The 20,830-nt window shown below is 38.2% G+C and overlaps 1 protein-coding gene across 10 annotated transcripts in view; it reads right to left on the bottom strand.

Annotated features, from left to right (window-relative positions):
* Nucleotides 1-20,830, bottom strand: part of LDB3 (LIM domain binding 3) — a 129,430-nt gene that overhangs the window by 101,324 nt on the left and 7,276 nt on the right. The gene's annotated exons all lie outside the window — the stretch shown is intronic.

The raw sequence follows: 20,830 nt of genomic DNA, 5'->3' as shown, positions 1-20,830 counted from the left end.
TATTCTGGACAAGAAAAAACAGCAAAGAAAAGGAACAAAACCCACTAGGATAAGTCACCAGGCAGAAATTCACCATTTCATTCGACACATTGCCAGAAGGCATAAAACAGGAACAAAAAAAGAAAAAGCCTGGGTAACCTACACCATAGAGCAAACATCCCACTATCTTTGATGATGGCTTTTATACCTTTAAGTGTCAGACGGGAGAGGTAAGCAAGGCCGATTAAATGTAAAGACAGAAGACTGTAGGAAACTGGAAATGAAAGTCCTCGCATGTATCACTAACCAAACCTAAAGAAAATTCCCTTTTTGCAGCTACCATTTTCCTGAAGAAAGTGTCTCATTGTTTTCAACTTACTGCCAGGCTTTACTTTGTTTTTCCCCTTTCTGTTTTTTTGTTTTTAATGAGGCAACAAAACCTGCCTTAAACAAACACTCAGGGCATCTGCAAAATGTGCCACTGACACCTTGAAGAGCTTCCATTTATATTAAACAGAGCTGAGCTGGCAAGCTGCAGAGACACTCTGAAGTGGCCTCTCAGGCTATGCTTCATCTGTAGTTAGGAAGGGAGATTACAATACATGCGAGAACACCTAAAATAGCTTTAATCTACCTCCCTTGGGTACCAGGAGCCATGATGCTACAGCAGCACAAAGATTTTGTGGGACGGCCAATCAAGCACAATTCAGCACACCCTGTGCTGAAATCTGTACTGCAAGAGCAGAAGGGCTATTGGCACTTGAGCTATCCAGCTTACCTCAGTCTCGGGTACGCCAGGCCATGCTGGAATGATACCACCTCAATTAACACCAGAAATTTTCCTTCTGCTTAATGCCTTTACAAGGTTGCTGTTCATGCACAATATATAGGCTCTTCAAAGAAGATGACAGACAGCTAGCCCTTCTTGCCAAGCAATAGACTCAGGTGGTGAAAATAAGCCAAATGTAAAAGATTTTCAGCTGGGAAATGGAAGGAAGCATATAGGCAACGCTTAGGGGACTGCCCTAGGCAAGGCTTTGGGGGATTTTTTGAGTCAGTGTGAATGCTCCTGTCCCTGGTTGGAAGGAAGATCATTCTGTTCCCTGCCTCAACTCCACATTATCAGATTAAAAAATTGTCAATCCTTTGTTTAAAAAAAAAAAAAAGGAAATATTTTGGAGGCAGCTTAGCCTGTTAGAAGCATGACTATGTATACCAACTATACAGATGATAGTCAAAATGTGGATGTGGCTTTTAATAGGATGTGTTGGCATAGCAAGAAGACTATGCAGCTCTCTAAATCTTGTATGGTATGACTAATAGTAATCTCTCTTCTCCCAATCTTCATCTAAAAATAGCTGTTAGATCTATTCAGTCTATTCTCCGTTAGCATTATGTACTGTGCCAGGATAGTGTGTGCTATGTACCTTGCAGAAATGAAATGGAAGCAGAGAGGTGAGTCATATAATAATAAATGTTGGTTGTTTTGTTACAACAGTTTTTAAGGAACAAATGAGTAAGTTCTTCTTTGGTATGAAAGAGTTTAATAACCTTAGTGCAAATCAAAACTGAGAATATAACTGAGGTACTGATCCTTAGTATTCTGGCAGCCCCGTGTGTGCGAGCAGTTCTGTCAACTTCCACAGAACAACTCCCTGCAGCAAAGTTACACTCAGCTTGTAAGTGCTCGCAGGATCAGAACTGCCAAGTTTCTTCAAAGATTCCCCTTCCTCTTCCCTACTTCTCTTTTTCAAATTTAATTCATTTTAAGGCTGTTTTATAAGGTGGGATGTTTCTTTTGTGTTTCAGGTAGACAGATCTCAGCCATCAATACGGCCTTTCATATTTCCACAGCTATCAGGTTCTTGAATTCTACATTCTGTGCAGTTTTTTGACCTCCGCATACAAACACAATTTGTCTTGTCTCCCGCTACAAGCATTAGCAATAAACTGAGGGGTTTATGTCTTTTGCTATTGGCCACTATGGTAAGATTTTCTTTTTTTCAAGTTCATTCTGCTTAATGCATTTCATTGTATATAACTAAGACCACAATGCTTTATAACTTTGAAGAGCTTTTGATAGGTTCAGCAACAATAAAGCCTGGCTAAAAGGGCATTTGAGACAATACTGAGAGTTTTAGTTTGGCAGTTAGTGGCCTGCAGCCACTTCTGATATTAAGCAACTTAAAATAGCTTTGACTTTGAGTAAGTCCTGAGGTTCCAGCACAGATTTGACTGATGTATAAGTGACTCTTCTTCTCCTGTGTGTTTGTAAATTAGGGTACTTATTACATTGACGCAGGCTTACGTTTAACTGTTCATTAAATGTGCATTTGTTTATCGAGTTCTTTTTGTTTCTGGCCACCAGAATACCAGGGGAGTAATTCTTCCTCTGATCACTAAAACACGAGCTGCCAGTTTGACACAGCAAATAGCAGTCCTGTCTCTAAACCAGAAGTATGTAGTATTCAACTCCATCCTTTGCCTACAGATGCTAGAATAGTATAGTACACACAGAAAGGCATCTGTATGAAAATTGAAATGTAGCACATGTCCACAGAGACAGAGATGTTGAATCAGGACTAAATTTGCAGGAACTACACTCGGTATCATGCCATTACTTTTACATCTGAGGTTTTAAGAGGCCATATTGCCCAATGTGAATCTGTTTCAATTGGATGACCCAGCATTAACCATCCACCATATAGTATCAATGACTCATTAAACACTCTCCTTATCCACAAGAATAACTGTTTTGTACCTGTAGCATTCATCCATGCTCTGTGAGAGAATAAACAAAAGCACAGGCTTCAAACTTCAGAGAGTGAAGAATTCCTTTCAAGATCCAAGTGAATAAAAAAGAACAGAAGCAAAGTTCCCCTGAGAAAGTGCAATGCAAATTTCTTCTGTAATATGTTGTATCATGTTTAGTGCATAACATGACATCCTGCCAGGTATCCCAGCAGGATCCTTGGAAATTTAAAAAGGTAGCAAGTAAAATACAATCTTGACACATTTAACAGGTAGGTAAACTGCTGGATGTTTCAGGAAGGAAGGGAAGTTGTAGGGACTGAGGATGTTTCTTTTACCTGTTAAAATGTAATAGCTTAGGCTTTGTTTTCCTAGCTTTTAATCGAACACAGAGATGCCACTTCTCTTGTGAAGCCACAGGAACCACATTTGTTTAACAGGAAATAATTTGAACATATTGATATAATCTCAAATCTAAAAGGGAAAACTTGTTATGTTGAAGATTGTGAAGACTGACAAAATAATAATTAAAAGCAACACAATCTGAATTTTAAAAAAGGAAGCATCTTGTTTTACTGCTTCTTTATCTTGCCTGGGGAGGGATATGGCTATTGCTGAGGACAGGGATTGAACTTTATTTGATGCCAATGCTGGTTTTGGGTGTTTTAACACATTAAAGTGGTGGGTACAGCAGTCTTCAAAAATTTCCCACTTAAAGCTTGCAGAGTATAATAAAAACCCCAGATTTTATTTGACAACGTACAAGCCAGTGATATATATGGTTTTCTCAAGGTAAAAGCATCCCTCTAAGTGAATTTTACATCCACCAGCTTTATAATCCTCTACTGCATAAATGTAGCTGAGTACCTTCCCACACATCTCACAGAGGCTTCAGGGCACGTAGAGTATTAAGCTGAAAAATTTTCAAAATGTGTTTTTTTGTCTTTTTTCCATATACTATTTTCCATATACTCTACAATAACAAATTTTTATGTGACTTTAGAATGGCTTCCTGTTTACAGACAAAATGAAATAATAGAAATGAAATGTTTTAACATACTGGTACTGTCTGTAGCTAAAGGCTATTTCAGGCCGAAAATAAAAAAAAAATCAAATTAGTAAGATGGAAAAAGTATCATTTATTGAGAAAGATACAGTGATTTTTGTTCAACTACTAATGCAACATGGGTAGATTTGGCAACCATAACAATTTACCTACTTGACTTCTCTCCCGTATGAACCATCAAGCTTGTGACGAAACAGGAGGCCAAGGAAACCCTGACAGAGTGGCTCCTACAGTCCGTGGCTCACAAGCTTGTTTAATTTCTGGTCAGAAAGAAGTCAGATCAACTGGGTGTGCTATACACGAAGGTAACCTGGACTGATAGTCTTCTTTCCCTACAGAGTACTGCTTCATCAGCTCCCCTTCCCAACCTGCACCATTTCCTAGGGAGAATCTGAAGTAAAAATCTTTTACAAAACATTACACAAAAGACAAAGATATGTTCTGAAAATTTACAGAAAGTCTTCATTAAACATCAATATTGTTTATGAGCCAACACATCCTGAAAGGTACAACTGAAAATACTGCTAAGTTAAGAAAATGCAACATCAAGAGGCTGCACTGAAATAAGGTTTTAACAAGAATGTCCCATAAATTTGAGAAGCCGTAAGCTGATTTAGAAGCAGGTTATTTAGAAAGAGCTTTAAGAAATGAATGACCTCAGCTAGTTAATATTAATTTGCCTATGGTGAATGGCTCTTCATTTAAACTGACCTGTGTTCGAAGATCCAAACAATGCCACTCACCTTCATCACACCATGTCTTCTGTTTTTATGCCCAAGTTTTGGGCTGAAACTTGACTCAAAAATTCCCAACCACTACAAGGAAAGCTGTTCTTGGGGAATTTCCATTCCAGATAAAGGCAGGAGTCTGTGATCTCATGATTCCTAATTCAGCAGAGTGCATAGTTCAAGCAGCCTCAATTATCTTTGGATAAGCTACTGGGTTTTTATTTTTTCTGCAGAGGGAAAATTATTTATTCAAACTCCCAGTCCCCCTAGAGTTCTCCAAAATGGTAAAGCACGTTTACTTGACCATCCCACTCAGCAGCATATTCCCAATACTCACTGTTAGAAAAATAGAACTACTTCCACAATAGGAAAACCAGAAACTTTTTGACACTCACAGAAGAACTTAGTTATTGTTGTGACGAGGATGACATTTGGACCCCCTGCCAGCAGTAATACCAGGTGTATTCCCTACTTTGTCAACATTCATTCCCCAGTCTTTTAGGTGCCCAGAGAAGCACTCCCATGTGGACAAGCTGATCTGTTGTCTCTGATGACAGGTTTTGAATTCCCCGAGGAGTTACCCAGCACGTGTGTGTGTGTGTGGATTTCAATGTGCAAAGACTATGACCAGTAACTGGCACTTGAAAGAAGGTACTAAGGCAGGAACAGTAGCCTGATCAGTAGTTTCCTATCCAGCTGACGTGCTACTGTGGACAGCCTTTCACCTTCTAAGCTGCTCACCCTGGTGATCAACAGGTGAGGGTTAGAGAGCTTTTAGTTTGCATCGGGAATGCTAAGTAAGATGTATCCCATCTTAATAAATTCTTCAACTTTATTTTGTGCTACATTCCAGGGGGTCCAATGGCAAATCTCCATTGTTTTAATTACAGATAGCAAAGTGGGCAGCCATCAATTGTGAATGAACACTTTCTGTCTAACCAAAAGGCCCCTGCAAAACACAGCCTGCAGATTTGCCTGTGATACTGATATTGCTGGTTAGTGATACTTTTACCTGTTCACCTGGGGAGCAATGTTTCTGCCAACTCCTTTTTGGGTACGCGGCTTCTCTCCTGTTTTATCTCATCTGGATTTGGTGTTCACCTTTTACTGGTCTTAGCAGCACCAAGCTAAGGCAGGATTATTCTTCCAGAGCACGCAGGTTTTAATAGAGTGTTTCGGGCAGAGCCTTGAAGCATGCTGTCTACATATACTCCTCCAACTCTCACTCCTCTGTACACTCCTATTTCTTTCAGGTAGTTAATTATACTTGGAAGGAAAGTAACAGTAAATTATAAAGACTTCTACCAGTTTGGCAGCGTGATCAGTGGTTTAGGAGCTTAGGATAAATTTTCAAAAATGGCTTACACGTTCGTATCTAATAAACATTTCTAGGTAACAAAGGTTAGGTGCATAAATTATGTGTGAAAAATCATCATTAGCCTGCTTGGTATATTCAGCTAGGCTTTACCTAGATGAATGTGGCTCTGATTCTTAGTTTAAGATATTCATCCATCCTTGATTCTGAGCACAGCTCCTTATGGATCATCAAGCTGTGTAACTTACGCATAGCTTGGGCATAACAGAATTATTCTGCAGGGTGCTTCACTTCCATTTCAAAGCTGTACTTTTATCTTTCATTCCTTCCTTGATAACTGCAGACATTTTTCTCAGAAGCACTGGAAGCAGAGGTAATGAGCTACACACCTAGCCGCAAATGAGTTTCAAAATTCTGCATGTCCAAATTAGGAATTTTCCTCTCCTGGTCCAGGGTAAATACACTAATTATGATAATCTGATTGCATATTTTGTTATGGACTAAATGTTCACAGAACATCTATTTAAGGCCATGGAAGGAATGCAATCAAGTTCAGAATTTGGCTTAACGGTGTTTTCCTTGGCTGCATTAGACACTAACTTCTGCATTGGAGCATGTCAAAATAATTGGTTTGGAAGATGCAGCAGGAAAGCTGTTGTTTGACCAAGAAAGAATTTCAGAAAGTCTAAGATGGTCTGCCTTTCTGTGCCGGGTTTGTCTTTTTTCCTTCATCTGGCACCAAATGAACTGCTAAACAATGAATTGTGTAGATGACAAAATATGACAGTTACTTTAATAGGGATTCCTGCTGCTAGTAAAACAGTTATTTGCCTGATACAAATGAGGAATGAAAGCAACACATAGAAAAAAGTTAACCCTCCACTTTGATCTCAAATGAGGACTTAACTAAACTGCAGGACAACGAGCTTCATCACTCTATTTTTTCATCAAGCAAGCATCTGAATGGCTAAATTAAAGTGACATTTTGGACTGCATAAAGCAAAAATGTCTTTAAAGAAGACTGATGTATTCCCTAATACCAACATGCAAATCTCAGATCCAGCCAGCATGATGACTGATGGAATAATGAAAGTTCTCTGTTCTAGGCAGAGTTATATCTACAGTAATATTTTTCAGAGCTGTACACCCACGTGCAAACAAAATCTGTAGGCGTTTTGGAGTTTTAATATGTTGTCAGAGTTTGATCTTGGCCAAGTTTCTCTAAACCCTCTTAAAACAGGAGATTACTTAGTGGATGACTGGCTCCTACTCTCCCTAGTTTTTATTTTTCATCTGTTTCCTTTTTTTATATCCTTCCTTCTCTCACAGCATCTTGTTCAATAACATTGCTTAGTCTCATGAATCATGTTTGCAGAGAAAATATTTAAAAACTGACAGCAATGGAACTTTGATGTGCTCTACATCAAAACTATGCCAACTGCAATGGCAGCAGAAAACATTTCTCAGAGTGAATAGGCACCTATGTAACAACAGGAGGCTTTTACTTCAGATACCAAGAAGCGGAAATAAATTAAAATTAAGAATGCTTGGATGATTATTGGGCAGCTGGGGAGATTCCTGGGGCAGACAGAAGTGCCAAATGGAGCTGTATTAGTAATCTCTCTTTATCCTAGGTTGGGTCTTCTATTTATAGAATTATACAGTTCTTCAAGAGACTGTAAGATTACATACATATATGATATGGGAGCAACATATGCATTTTACATGTAACTGCCTAATAAAGTCCGAAGATGCTCCCAAACTTTTACTAGACATATTTTAAATAGTACCACAAATTATGTCCATCTGGTTCTCTCAGCTGGTGACAGGCATTTTCTTCTGAATGGCCTTCCCCTCTGCCTTTTTGTATCATTTCCAGGATTGAAAGAAATTCACCCTCTACCTTCTGCTTCCATTTCCTGTGTATCTCCTTCATAAAATCCTCAGAAAAGAGCTCCTTCACAATTCCAGATCATACCAATGAGTCTTCTGGGTCATACCCAGTCCAGCACATGTTCGAGTAAAAGTAATTTCTATTCCACACAGTGACATTAACCTCCTATTCTATATCTAGAAAGCAACAATTTCATAATGATGCTATTCTTCAACAGCTATCCAAAGTCAGAACTAGAAAAAGACTCCTATTGTTCAGTCTTAACATTGAGTCACTACTGGAAATAGCATTTTACCAGCAAACTTTTATTATCAAATTGGAGAGACTTCTGAGGCTGTAGAGGGAAATTAAGTATAAACTGTAGCTGATATTAAAGCTATATGCATCAACCACACAGAGAAAATGTAAATGTAAGCTTAGATTAATCTAGCTATCCATATTCTCTGATGAAAAGACACACCAGAAATTTGAGGAAATTCTCTTGTTTTAAACAGTGAAGCATTGATGTCTCTCTTCCACGTATGTACAGTGCCTAGCATAACAGGGCCCAGACCTTCCCTGGCCTTGTACCTCAGGGTAATACAAGTATTGCAAATAAAGAATCAATGTGTTTCACAGAGTGACAAACAAGACATCAAGCAGTATTTTGGGCGAATGATACAGAAGGCTGGTATAAAGAAATCATCCAGGTATTAAAATGAGTTCCTAATAAAAATACAAATAGAAAAAAGGAGAAACTGAGACATAAGAGAAAACTTATTTTACAAGATTCTGTCTATGTCAGAGAAGAACAAGACACTGCCTTCAGTCTCTGCTTCAAAACATCTAACATCATCTCATCTAACTCTTCTGCTCTGTGTGAATACCACAGACCAACAGAATTGAAATGAAAGCATGGATTTCAAGCTCTATGCTACTCTGCCCTGTAGTCTAGGCAATAATTCTAGCATCTGTTGCAGCCTCTGTGAAGAGATTTGCAGTGATAGTGCAGAGGTAAAAGCTCCGCAGACAATAAGGTATCAGTCACGTCTCTTTGGAGGCCCCTTATCCTTTTTTATCATGCACGACCCTGTAAGAATGTGCAATGCGATAGTCCAGAGGGAAAAAGCACTAGGCTGTCAAGCCGAGCTTTTGCTGGCTGCAGCTCAGATATGACACAAAGTCATGCCCATCTTATGTAAAGACTGATAAGAAGGCCGTGCGCTGTTTGTGCTATATCAGTGTGTAATTAGAAAGTCTCATGCTTGTATTAGTGGGTACACTGATAATCATCCCCCAGAAAAAAAAAACAGAATGGATAACAGAAAGTCTGAATATCAAAAGTGGTTAAATCCTTCTAAAGAAGGAAGGGCAAAGAACAGAACTGCTCTAAGATTAACAGCTTTTGAAACAGCATGATTACAAGTACCTTCCCCAAGTAAGGTGTGAATCAAGCTGCTGTGGAAGTTAGTGAGTCAAGGAGTCTCATGCAGGAAATGAATTGCATTGTGCATATTCCTCCTGTGACCCCAGCCTGTTTGCTTGGAGGACCAGAGAACTTCTGTCTCTTGGGGTTTTATTTTTCTGTCCTGTCTGTCAACACATTAGAAATAAAGCTTTAGCACAGCAAAAATATTATGGTCCCAATTCCCCATTACTTAGCACAAAGTTACCCTCTTCAGTGCAAATGCAAATATTTCAGTTTCTCTGTTAACTGTTTTGTAGCACTACAAATGACTGCAGAGCTGCCTGGCAATGGTAAATCAGAGTTTGCATTTTCACCTCAGGCAAAATATCAATGATTTCTTCTCAGATAACATTTGGAAAACATACCTTTAATTTACAATAGGGTTCTAAAAGCTCTTCTATTCCCCCTACAGTTTTATGTTAATGTTTGTTGGTGTTATGAGTATGGAAGTAAAACTAAGGATTGCAGGCAGCCTAGTGCTCATGTCCCTGTTTCCTTCTGTCCTGAAGAGCAACCTCCCTGCTCTTCTTATCAACAGTAACAACTTGTAAGTCCATCTCACCTTTACATTTGAGAACCCCTCTCTAATGACTATGGCTAGGCCACAGCAAACTCACTTCACAAGAGAGAGCTGGCAGGACTCCCACATAACTTGCCATCTTGCAAAGTCAATGTGTAGCACACCTTCTTCCTCTTTGTACCAGACAGTCTTTTTCTGCTCCAGCGTGTGAACACTCAGAGCACACAATCTTTGCAATCTTTTGAATGACATATAAGCCTAAATCACAGAAATTAAAGTTTGAAGATGCCTGTGTTGGCAGAATGCAGACAAGAAGCCCATGTTAGTGACAGAAAGTCAGGAGAATGGTCCACAGGATCAAAAGGATCCATCTACATTTATTTGTAGTTCACCTAAGCAATGCCTTGTCATGACAAACCTATGAAGCATGGAGATCCATTAAAACAAACAAGCAAACAAACAAACAAACATATAATGGATTTAGGAGAGATTGGATTTCAGACTCGTACACTTATCTCAGTGGGAAGAAAGGATGACTACAGAAACTTCTGAGGTAAACATGAGTTAATACTAAGAAAGTAACTTTTTTTTTTCCCTCTTAAAACATCTTTTGTTTCCCTTTCTAGCTTTATGTAATAGATATAACAATCATCTGGGAAACATCATCCATGTGTTGATAGTGCACACTCTCAAATCCAGTCATAATATGTAACATGCCAAAGAGGTTGAGGGATCTGTATGTTTTTGCATAAGCTATAGACAAAGTTTGTCAGTCCATAGCACAGGTATTTCCATAGTGGACAGTAATATTATAATACAGCATTTTGTTAACCCATCATTTGAGCTATGTTGATATTAGTAAAAGAAAAAAAGTTTAATCTATTTTTGTTATAAACTTGTAATCTAAGCTATGATAGTATTTTCAGTATTTAGTAATACAGACTGATATTTGCAAAGCCTGACTTAAGAGTATTCAGTGCAACGGCACTTGCTAATATATTGACTGTCTTAGGTATTTTTTTAAAAATGGAGTTTATTTGTAAGAGAAATTGTTTTGCCTTGTTAAAAATGAAAGTACTCCTATTCTATATGAGGCCTGTACTTACATACATGGCCCTGTTTCATGAAGGGCACTAATCCAAATTATTACAAGTACTAAATGCCAATTAATTCTCCCTTATGAGTTATGATAAATGATTATTTTAGGGTGAAGCTATACATTTTCCAAAGGGTCTTTATCACAGCTATGTTGACAGGACTTTAAGTATGGTGGTATGCTTAGTACTACCCTAAAGTAGCTGAAGTATGTGCCACAGCAGGTGCCACAAGTAGAACATAGATTTGCTTTGACATTAGAACATAGGCTATAGAGTGAGTGCAGGATTGTTCGATGGATTTAAAAAGAGCATATGTTGTGAATGGTTTGGAAAAGCAGAGCCTTCGGGGTATAGCATGAGAGTCAAAGCTAACTGAATTTGAAGAAATCCTGCCTCGTCATGGCAACAGTTGTTTGTACTTTATGATCATCAGGATATCTGTCATTAAAGAAACATTTTGCCACCTCTAAGGGAAAAGCTCACTGAAGTGTAACCTCTTGATGAAAGTAAGACCAAAGTATTAAAACATGTTGTTTGAGCTTTAAGGGATACATTTCTGCCACAGAACTGTGAAAATTATATTTGCATCTATTTTACAAAATGTAAAACATAGTTTACATTTATTTCACATTCATGATAATGCCCTCTTTGTAAAAACTTAATCTTGCATTTTTGCACCAACTCCCAATGTCAGAGGATGTTGGTAATCAATATACTCCCAGTCCTTCAGGCACAAAGTGGCATAGAAGATGACAGCTTCTACCAACCAAAGGATCTCTCTGCATCTATGATTTTATACGTCCCCAACCGAGACTGACCAATTCACTCTAACAAAGCAGGAGATGAAAAGCCCCTCCTTGTTAGCCATAGCTATACCTCCCTGCTGACACACATACACTTCTTGCATCCATAAGCGTGCATATGCTCCTCCACTTTTCACAATGACTTGGGAACAGTCAATGTGGTTGTGGTCTGTGCAACAAAGTTTCTCCCACGTGAAATTTTTTGCAGCTTCTAGTAGTTTTGGCCTTTGCAATGTCATTCTACAACGATGTTAATTATTCCTTTCCTAATACCTGAGCAATGGTACCACAGTGTCTAGTTTTCGTTTTCACAAATTACTACTGACTTTTCTTGATCCATCTGCAAAATCAATTTATTGCTTTGTATATGAATTAAAGTCACAGATAACTTGTAAAAATGAAGTGAAATATCTAACCAGTCTGCTTGATAGTCAGTTTATAGACTTGAGGTATGCCAAAACTGTAGCTAAAATTAAAGATCTGTGAAAAATAATGGAATCATCCCAAATGCCATTAGGAAAGCAGCCTAAGCAGCATACACGTTTCCTAGATTAACCCTAAAATATATACACAGCCAGAAAACCTTAACCTTATCTCTGATTAAAAAACTAGAGCTAGATTCTCAGATATTAGGAAAAAATACCACATTCTACGGTGTTCAGTCTTCTTCATGGAGTTATGCCGGTTTATACCAGCTAAAAATATTACTCTTATTTTAGTGAGTGTAGCATTTCTCTTACAGAGGAATTTTAACTTTACATTAAATTATATTTTTTCCAACCTCCTTTTATAGACAAGTGATTGAGAACAGCAGTATTATCCTTCAACTCATAAGGCTCTCTTGACAAATATATTTCCCCTGTAACTTCATAGAACTAGTGGAATTATACCAGGAATAAATCTGTTCCAGTATCTTCAGTTACTCTATTTGGAAACCAGTCGTTTGCCTGACCTTCAGTGCAATGCTAAAAACAGAGTTTGTCTGTCATCAAGAGCCAGTGAGATTTCAGATAAAACAGAAGTCATGGCTCCTGCAATGAAATTCCAGGAGTGTCCATCAAAGGCTTGCCAACAATAGCATCTCACTCAGTCAATACTTTCATACTTTGATAAAACTAAGAAAGAAAAAAAAAAGAGGAGATTTGACATTTGGAATTGGGCATGTCACAGAGACTTAGTACTCAGTCCGAAGTATGCAAAACCAAAAGAATTCTTTAATTATATTCTACCTAAGCTTTTATGACTTAAATAGCTTTGGTTCTTTAAAGGCCCAATCATTTCTCACACTATTGAGAATTTACTTTTTTTGTTGTTGTTGTTGTTTTTTTTTTACCTGTACTGGGGAACATTCCTTCTTGCTACCAACACCAGAACGTATTTAAAATAACATAATCAACACAAAATAAATCATCTTTGTTCTAAACCCCAACGTAAATATTGTGAGCAAGCACTGAAGTGGAAGCAGGACTATTTATTCTCCAAGCTTCCGACTTCCTTGTTTAAATTAAAATAGATTAATCTTGTCTTCATTAGAATAGGATTGTTATAGAAGGATAGCTGTCAGGCAAGACTTCAAACTTCTTCCTTATGGTCCTATGCCAGTACATAGGCTTACAGTGCTCTCTCTTCTTTGAGACTTGACCCTGGCATTTCTCTTGACATTACTCAATCCAAACTTAAACCTCAATATACTATTCCAGTCCTAGCAGGATATTGCCGAATGCTTTGATAGTGAAAGATGGGGATAGCAAAAATTACCAGTCATTTCCACATGCATCCTAGATATCCATTAGTATATACACAGCTTGCTAACAACCTCGCTATCTTGGAATATATGCTTACATTTCCAGTATTCGTGCAGTTTGTCCAGTCTTGTAGTTACTTCTTGCTTGGGTTTCTACTTAGAGGATATAAGCAGCTATGTTTATGGTAAGACTAAGGATAAGAATGGGTTGGAGTGAAGCTAGCAAAAAAGATACCACGTCATCTTTAACATGGTGTTCTCATATCACAAAATGGACAATGTATATTTTAATAAAAAAAAAGAGACCTGTCCTAGTCTCTCTCTCTCTCACTAGTCTTTGCAATGAAAATTAGCCATAAAAACCAGAAGATGGAGGTGTCAGAGGTAAGAATAGACAGGAAAAAGACAATAAATTTCAAGACAATGTCAGGCATTACAGGAAGTGAAAGCCATATTTCAAGGCTAAGCAGAGGTTAAGATTCATACTATCAATTTTTAAGTGCAGCTTATAGGCAGCTCTCCTTAAACATGAGGCCATGGCACTCCGTTATGTTATCTAATTAAATGGAGAATTGTCACAGTGCAACCTATTTGCAATACAAAGCGATATAAATCACCAGAGGAAAAGAGGAAAGTATCAAGAGCCACAGTCAAACCAATGGCTATTTGTCCTTGGTGTCACAGTAGTGCCCACAAGTCCAGTCGGAGAGGCTGAGCCTGTTGGACAAGTTTTGCAAATTCATTCAAGAAGAAAACATCCACAGCCATCAAAACTGTTGTCTAACTAGGCAAGGCATGCAAAAAGAAATAAAGCACTACAGCTGGGAGAAAAATCCAAATCTCCACGTTCTTGAATACTAAAGGAATGAAACTGAAAAAAAAAAAAAAAAATCCCAAAAAAACAGCCTAGATTTTTACTTATTCTGGTAGCAAGGCAAGATAAACTGAGCAAAACGTAAGTCACGGTGTAACAAATGTCAGAGAAAGGATATATATTTATTATTATATATATATCAAGAGTACCTGTTAATCACAGGCATACAAAAAAAAGAGGAGGACAGATTTTTCTATAGGCCATTTGCATCCAAAGATAAATACAGGTCACAGGCAGTATACATTCAGGAAGGAAAATGGGGAGAACACTTCTTGCGTACCAACCAAAAATGTAAAACTAAGTTCAACTAAAAAGGTACCAAGGACATTGCAAGTCACCGCCGCCTTCCTCTATTCTCAGGATTTCATATCTTTCTAAACAAACATGCTTTTACTTGATTTCATATTTCCTTTCTTTCCTTTTTTTAAATGGAAATAAACATAGGGATTTGGAGCTTTTAATATTATGGCTTTGCTCAATAAATACATGAAAATATTCAAATAAATATTAAGAAACAATTAGATGTTTCAACTTCACCTCTTCAAGGTGGTCACCATCAGCTCTTGTAGGGCATTAGAATTTAGCCAGAAAAATGCTTTTCTCTTATGACACGCTGAGAAAACTAATTTTTACTGAGTATCACATTAATGGAATTGTAGCAATGGTGGGAGGACATGAACAGCTTCGGAAGATGGTGTGCACCCTCTTCTTTTTTCAGAGAGACTTTGGCAATTTGGGGACTTTTCTTGCTAGTTCCTGATCCATATTTTGTTATTGTAAAATTGGGTTGTCTGCAGTGGAAAAAGATAATATTTTAGAGAGTATTTTCCACACATCTCTCCTTACAGCATTAGTACACCCCAGGACAATCTCATACTAGTATGGATATATGGGCTAGATAGTCACTACTCTCAGACAGTAGCCGAGAGCAGATACTTTAGGGGAAGATTAAAACTAAGGACTTCTGGCATCCAGGCCAGAACATTCACTGTGGATGTTCTAAAATTAAATGCCAACAAGGAAAGTTTCTTCCTAAACCCTTTATCTACACGTTGAACAAAGAGGCTTAGCAATCAACTACATGGCAAGAGCTCTTCCTTGGCCTCCTAAGCTTGGAGATGCATTTAATATTAGGACCCAATCCAATTTCTGCAAAACCAGTGAAGGAGGATCAAGACTTAATGTAGACAAAAAAGTAACACTGTTTGTAAGTTCTCTTAGCAATGCTTTCCTCAGATATAGCTCATCAAATGTCCAGTTAATAAGGCAAATAATTTTAAGTATTAAATTGTATTAAAACTACTCCTTTGTGCTGTTTCCTGGCTATAAAGAGTTTCAATAAAATAAAAAAGTTACAGACCAAATTAAGGAATTGAGCTAAACACTGAGAGTGGCAAGAGAAAGAGACATCTACCCATACCATCAAATGGCATGAAACTCAAATCCAGCTTTGAATTCCTTCCCCATGGGAAGGATCAGCATCTCACACTGTACTTATAAAATATAATACTGTACAAGAGAGTGTCCTGCCTCCTTTCCAGGTTGTCTTTAGGACACATGAACTCCAGGGAATCGTGGGTGGAATGTATAAAAGATCTTATTGCAGCTGCTTGTACTGCACCTGTTCAAGGGATAAATAAAGCAGCTAAGTTCTAGTTTTGGTTTCATTCGCTGCCAGTCCCTTGATGTGCAAAGAAATTATATACCACCTCCTCATCTTGTCAATCATACTGCAAATATGTCTTCAATATTGTGGAAGAGATGATAACTTTTTTTGTGTTGCCAGGAATGTTCCCACAAGCTGGGATAACCTCTATGACAAGTCACACACACTGGGAAAAACCAATGGCTCTTCACTTCATATTCTTCCAGACAGCAAGCAACCCTGTTCATGTAAATTATCAATCCTTAGACCTCTTCCCATTCTTACTAGGAAAGGAATTAGAACTGGGTCTAGATGAAACTGATCTGAAATTAAAACTGAATTAACTCACAGATTCTCTAGAGCTTACAGAAGGTTTGTTCTGCTTTGTTTTTCCCCCCACTTTATTCACCTTGGACTCCCAAAGCTAGAAACATGTTATCATATTGTATAAAAGAAGAAATACTAGATCTGTGTGAGCTGAAGATCCAGACCTTTTTGATGTGAGTCATTGGGGTCTTTCCATTGACATTTAGGACACACATGCACATCTTCACAGGGCACATTTTCCACAAAAGCTTGTTGTTGCTGTTAGTCCTTGCTCACTTGCCTATTTCTTTAGGTCACCTAAAGAATGTTTTCTAGAAATTCAATAAAGTAAATTATGTTAGCCTCAGAAGATACAACATGGGCTTAAAAAAGATGCACATATTCCTGTGTTTTGCCATGAAGAACTTACAGAAATGTTCACAACCACTATCTGCTAGTATTTTTTTTTTAAAGAAGATTAATGTGTCCTACTATCTATGCTCAGCATATTTTCTTCAGAGAAAAAGTTGGAGATTACAGTCTAAAATGACATTTTGCAGGGTAAGGAAGCAAAGCTCTGCAGATACTTAAGCATAGAAATGTAGGAAAAGGGAATTGCTGATGAGCAGGACAAAAACATCGTTTTGTGGGTCATAGGATGTGTGGTTGTAAAGAGGGGAAAGTCTCTTCCAGGAATTCTCAGTGGAGATATACTCTATTCTCAACACAGAAATTATATTGGTATTAGTTGCAGCTTGGGTTCCCCAACATAGGGTAAAGAAGACTATTTAATACAGCAATGCATGTAATCAGAGAAACAGGAAACCCCACAGCTACACACAGAGCAGCTGTGAACCTCCATAAGGTACCCCGCTTAGCCAACTCCTTCCGGCACCCTTACATCCTGCATATTCTTTCTCTTGCCCTTCACTGTTCTATAAGAAATTATAACACTTTGTGGAAGGGTCTGTAACTTTCACTTTCCAAATGCAGCCTTCATCTCTTTGCTCCTCCACTCACAGTGCACTTAATCTGAACATCATCGAAAGCTGGGAGCAAAGAAAAGATGGCAGACTCCAAGGAGGGAGAACGTGTGGGGAAGAGCAAGGAAAGGCAGGCAGGGGAGGAAGCCCACATCAGCATCCCAGGCATATGGAAGAAGGAGACAGCAGAGTACCATCCAGCATGGAGCAAGGATGAATGCCAAAAGCCAACGTTAGGGGTCTCCCACATGACCACAGACCACAGCAATATCAGTACTCGTCCTTGCAGCCAACTGCTACAACTAAGGCATACAGTTCTCAAGTGTGGGATAGCTCCTCCCTCAAAAGAGAGGATAGTTTTGCTATGCCTCAGGGATGAAACAGCCAAACAATTCTGGCACCGTAATAACCTGTTCACTCTTTCCATCAGGGGCTTACCTCCAACAGCCTGCTACCCACAACTCCACGCACTCATCCTGAACCGCTGACAACTATATGCCAACACAGCATGTATTTTAATTTTAGAAATATTACACTGAAAAGAAGCAGTACCGAGCAGTAGGCAATTAAACTGTTCAAATAGGTTTGACTTGTTGTTGTTCAAACAAGTCGTGACACTTACAGAGTCTTGACCACTTCTTGTCATCAAGAAAGCAAAGCAGACATGTAATAGAGAGATCCTCATCCACCCCACCCCATACAGTTGGCAAAAGGATTTAATCTTGAATAATTTGTTAGATAATTTAAGGAAACAAGTGAGACAATAATCTTCTTAGACAGGAAAGCAATTTTGACAGTACGTCAGGAGGGTACTTGTATTTTGCAGCTCCTGTCAAAAAATTAGCAGAAAGACTATTAATTTATTTCCTAGAATAGTTAATCTTAGCGAACTCTGATGAAAGAGAACATCTTGTTATGGCTGCCTATTTCTTTTTTAAACACCTGCCATAGTACCAACTGCCCTTGGCCATTTTTGAACCAGCTATGACTAGGTAAGGAGAGAATGCTGACATTCTCAAATAGAGCAGGATGGTCCCAGTGACCCCCTGGATCAAGAAAAGGCAGCCCAAATTCACCCTAATACCAGAGCATTCTGATTTGGCACTATGTACCAGAATCTGGGGTTACATGTAGTATTTTTGGAGTTTTGGATACCATGTTCCATTCCAGAAGCTTGAGGTAAATGTAGCATTCATTCCAATTCAAAATAGCTTCCTAAGTTACAGGATGCTTTAAATATAGCATGAGAATCCCACAGAGGCTTCTGAAGAGTGTGCATGGCACCCTAACCAGGTATAAGGACTACAATGCCTTACAGTTATTTTTCTTCATGCCACAAAGACTAATTGTCACTAATGCTGGCTTTAAACTGAAGAGCCATAAATTGTTTAAAGTAAGTGTGTTCCCTTTGAATAAGGGTTTATGTGTATTAACAAGTGTGGCTAACCAAGTGAGGGAGCCAAAATAGCCCAGCAGCTGGAATTTGGACTCTGAGCAAGGGAAATGAGGGGATATGGTGCAAGCATATGAAAGGCCGAGTTCCCCCTAATCCTCAGCTGCCATTGCTACAAATCAAGTGTATTTGGAAGGATTTTGGGGAAAGGTTAAAACCTATTTATGCACAGTGTCCAGGCACTGAACACCTGTGACATAGATGATCACAAAACCAGCTACGCATGTGGGAGGTGCAGAAAGTAACTCTACCCTTGCCAGGGGATTTGCACGCCTTTAAGACATTTGACCCGTTACGTCTTCCTAAAAGAAGAGCAAGATCTCATTGACTTTCTGGAAAAATGGCTGCTGGCCACTGCTAACAAAAAGAGGAGTCACCTTGTATGAAGCACATTCAAGATGTCATCTGGAGCCATTTGTAAGCTGGAAACTAATTATTTTCAGGGTACCTAATTCCAAAAAACACAGAGTGCTTACACTTAAAGTCAGTGGGTGGAAAAAAAAAGTTCTTTCTTCCCCCTGTAAATAAGAGCTGGGTGCTCTTGTTCCTGAAATCTCTCAGAAGAACACAGAAACAGCTTCACATTTGGGGGAAAAAAAATATACGCTTCGTGGACCTGAAAATTAAAGTTTTTATGACTGTTCCCAAAGGATACCCAACAGTAGGGCTGGACTAAGCTTCAGGGCCAGCTTCAGGCTGATGGCTCATATGATCAAGCTTTTATTTCACTTAGGCCCTTAAGTTATGATAGCAGCTAAGTAAAATATATCTTGTTTTTTTTTCCTCTATGCAGCACATTTTGACAGGTGATACCTGTTTGCTTTTAAATATATGAATTATGTAAATTATGGGTCAACACAATGTGACTGAACTGCACACTTGTTAACATCCTTGTCCTCAATCTGTACTGGCAAGAATTAAATTCTTTATGAAGTGCCATTTATTAAGTATCATAACATACTTTTATCAAATTAGGATTTAAAAATTTAGACAACTGTAACAAAAATCCTATTTGAGAATTTGCTCTCAGGTAACCTTTTTATTAAGGCTTTAATTACACTAGTACAGAAGAAACAGCCCTTTAACATGCTGCATAAGCCATCCTTTTTCAATTAGCATTATTCATTTCAAAGCATACCATAGCTGACATTGCCAGACACTGTTTTAAATTAATTTCTTTCCTCAAGACTTGCAAGTATTGATTTTTACCATGTTCAGCAAAAATTTCCCTCCTTCCTCTCCTCTTCCGCATGATCTTTCAATGGGGATTAATAACTTACCTGCACATTGAGCATCGAGCTCTTCCTGCAACAAAACCCAGTGAAAAAAGAAAAGCAGTATCTCATATTCTATTGGACACTATTTAATGCTATATTAGGCATTAAAATGGTGGCAATTCAGGTACCTATGTGCAGAAACTTCTAGTTACACACAAAACAAATCAGCTATATCAAATTGTGTTCTCAGCTAGTTCCAGTCCGCTATGAATGCTAGATTATAAAGAAGACCATTGCATTTTGTACATCATTTTGACACTTTCAGAGTGCTACTGAAGGTTTGGGTTTTTTTAAATACCGACATTTTATAAAGTTATAAAATAACATACTCTTTATGCTACTAATTAGACAACAAGAGTGACCAGATGGGAACTGCTGTTGCTAGTATAGAAAGTTAATGTTAACGTATTTGCAGAGCTAATTACCCTCTTTGTGTTCCACTAGTTAGAGAACATTTAGCAATAATGTATTCAGAATGGAGCTAATGACAGGGTTATCTGCTATGTTATGAAGACAGCCATTTACTGAGTTCAGACATCAGACACTAATAAAAAGTTCTACCTGAAAAAAGCTTATTGTGCATTTTAATTATAAAGCACTAACAGCTCAGCAGCTTTAAATTTGTAATTTAATGGTTACCTCCTCCTGTGTTTACTAGTTCTAAAGGATCTGCAAAATTATTAACTTTAATAATAATTAAGTAAATCTGAGGACTTCCTGAAATACGACATCAACTATATTCTCAACTAAGTAAACTCTAGGTCAAAGGTCAGTTTGTCAGACCAGAATATCCAGTTGCCAGGGAACATTGTTAAAAGTTAAAACAAGAAAAAAATTAACATAACTCATTTGAGTTGTGGACCTGTTTCCTTAGGTTAGGAAACCTTCTCCTCCTCCTCCACAAAGACACAATAACCTCCTTAGGTTAGGAAACCTTCTCCTCCTCCA

Source organism: Aptenodytes forsteri, unplaced genomic scaffold (assembly GCF_000699145.1).
Source record: "Aptenodytes forsteri isolate BGI_AS27 unplaced genomic scaffold, ASM69914v1 Scaffold106, whole genome shotgun sequence".
In the NCBI taxonomy this organism is placed as follows: Eukaryota; Metazoa; Chordata; class Aves; order Sphenisciformes; family Spheniscidae; genus Aptenodytes; species Aptenodytes forsteri.
Note: the sequence above shows the minus strand (reverse complement) of the source record. Positions and strands in the feature narration are given on the sequence as shown.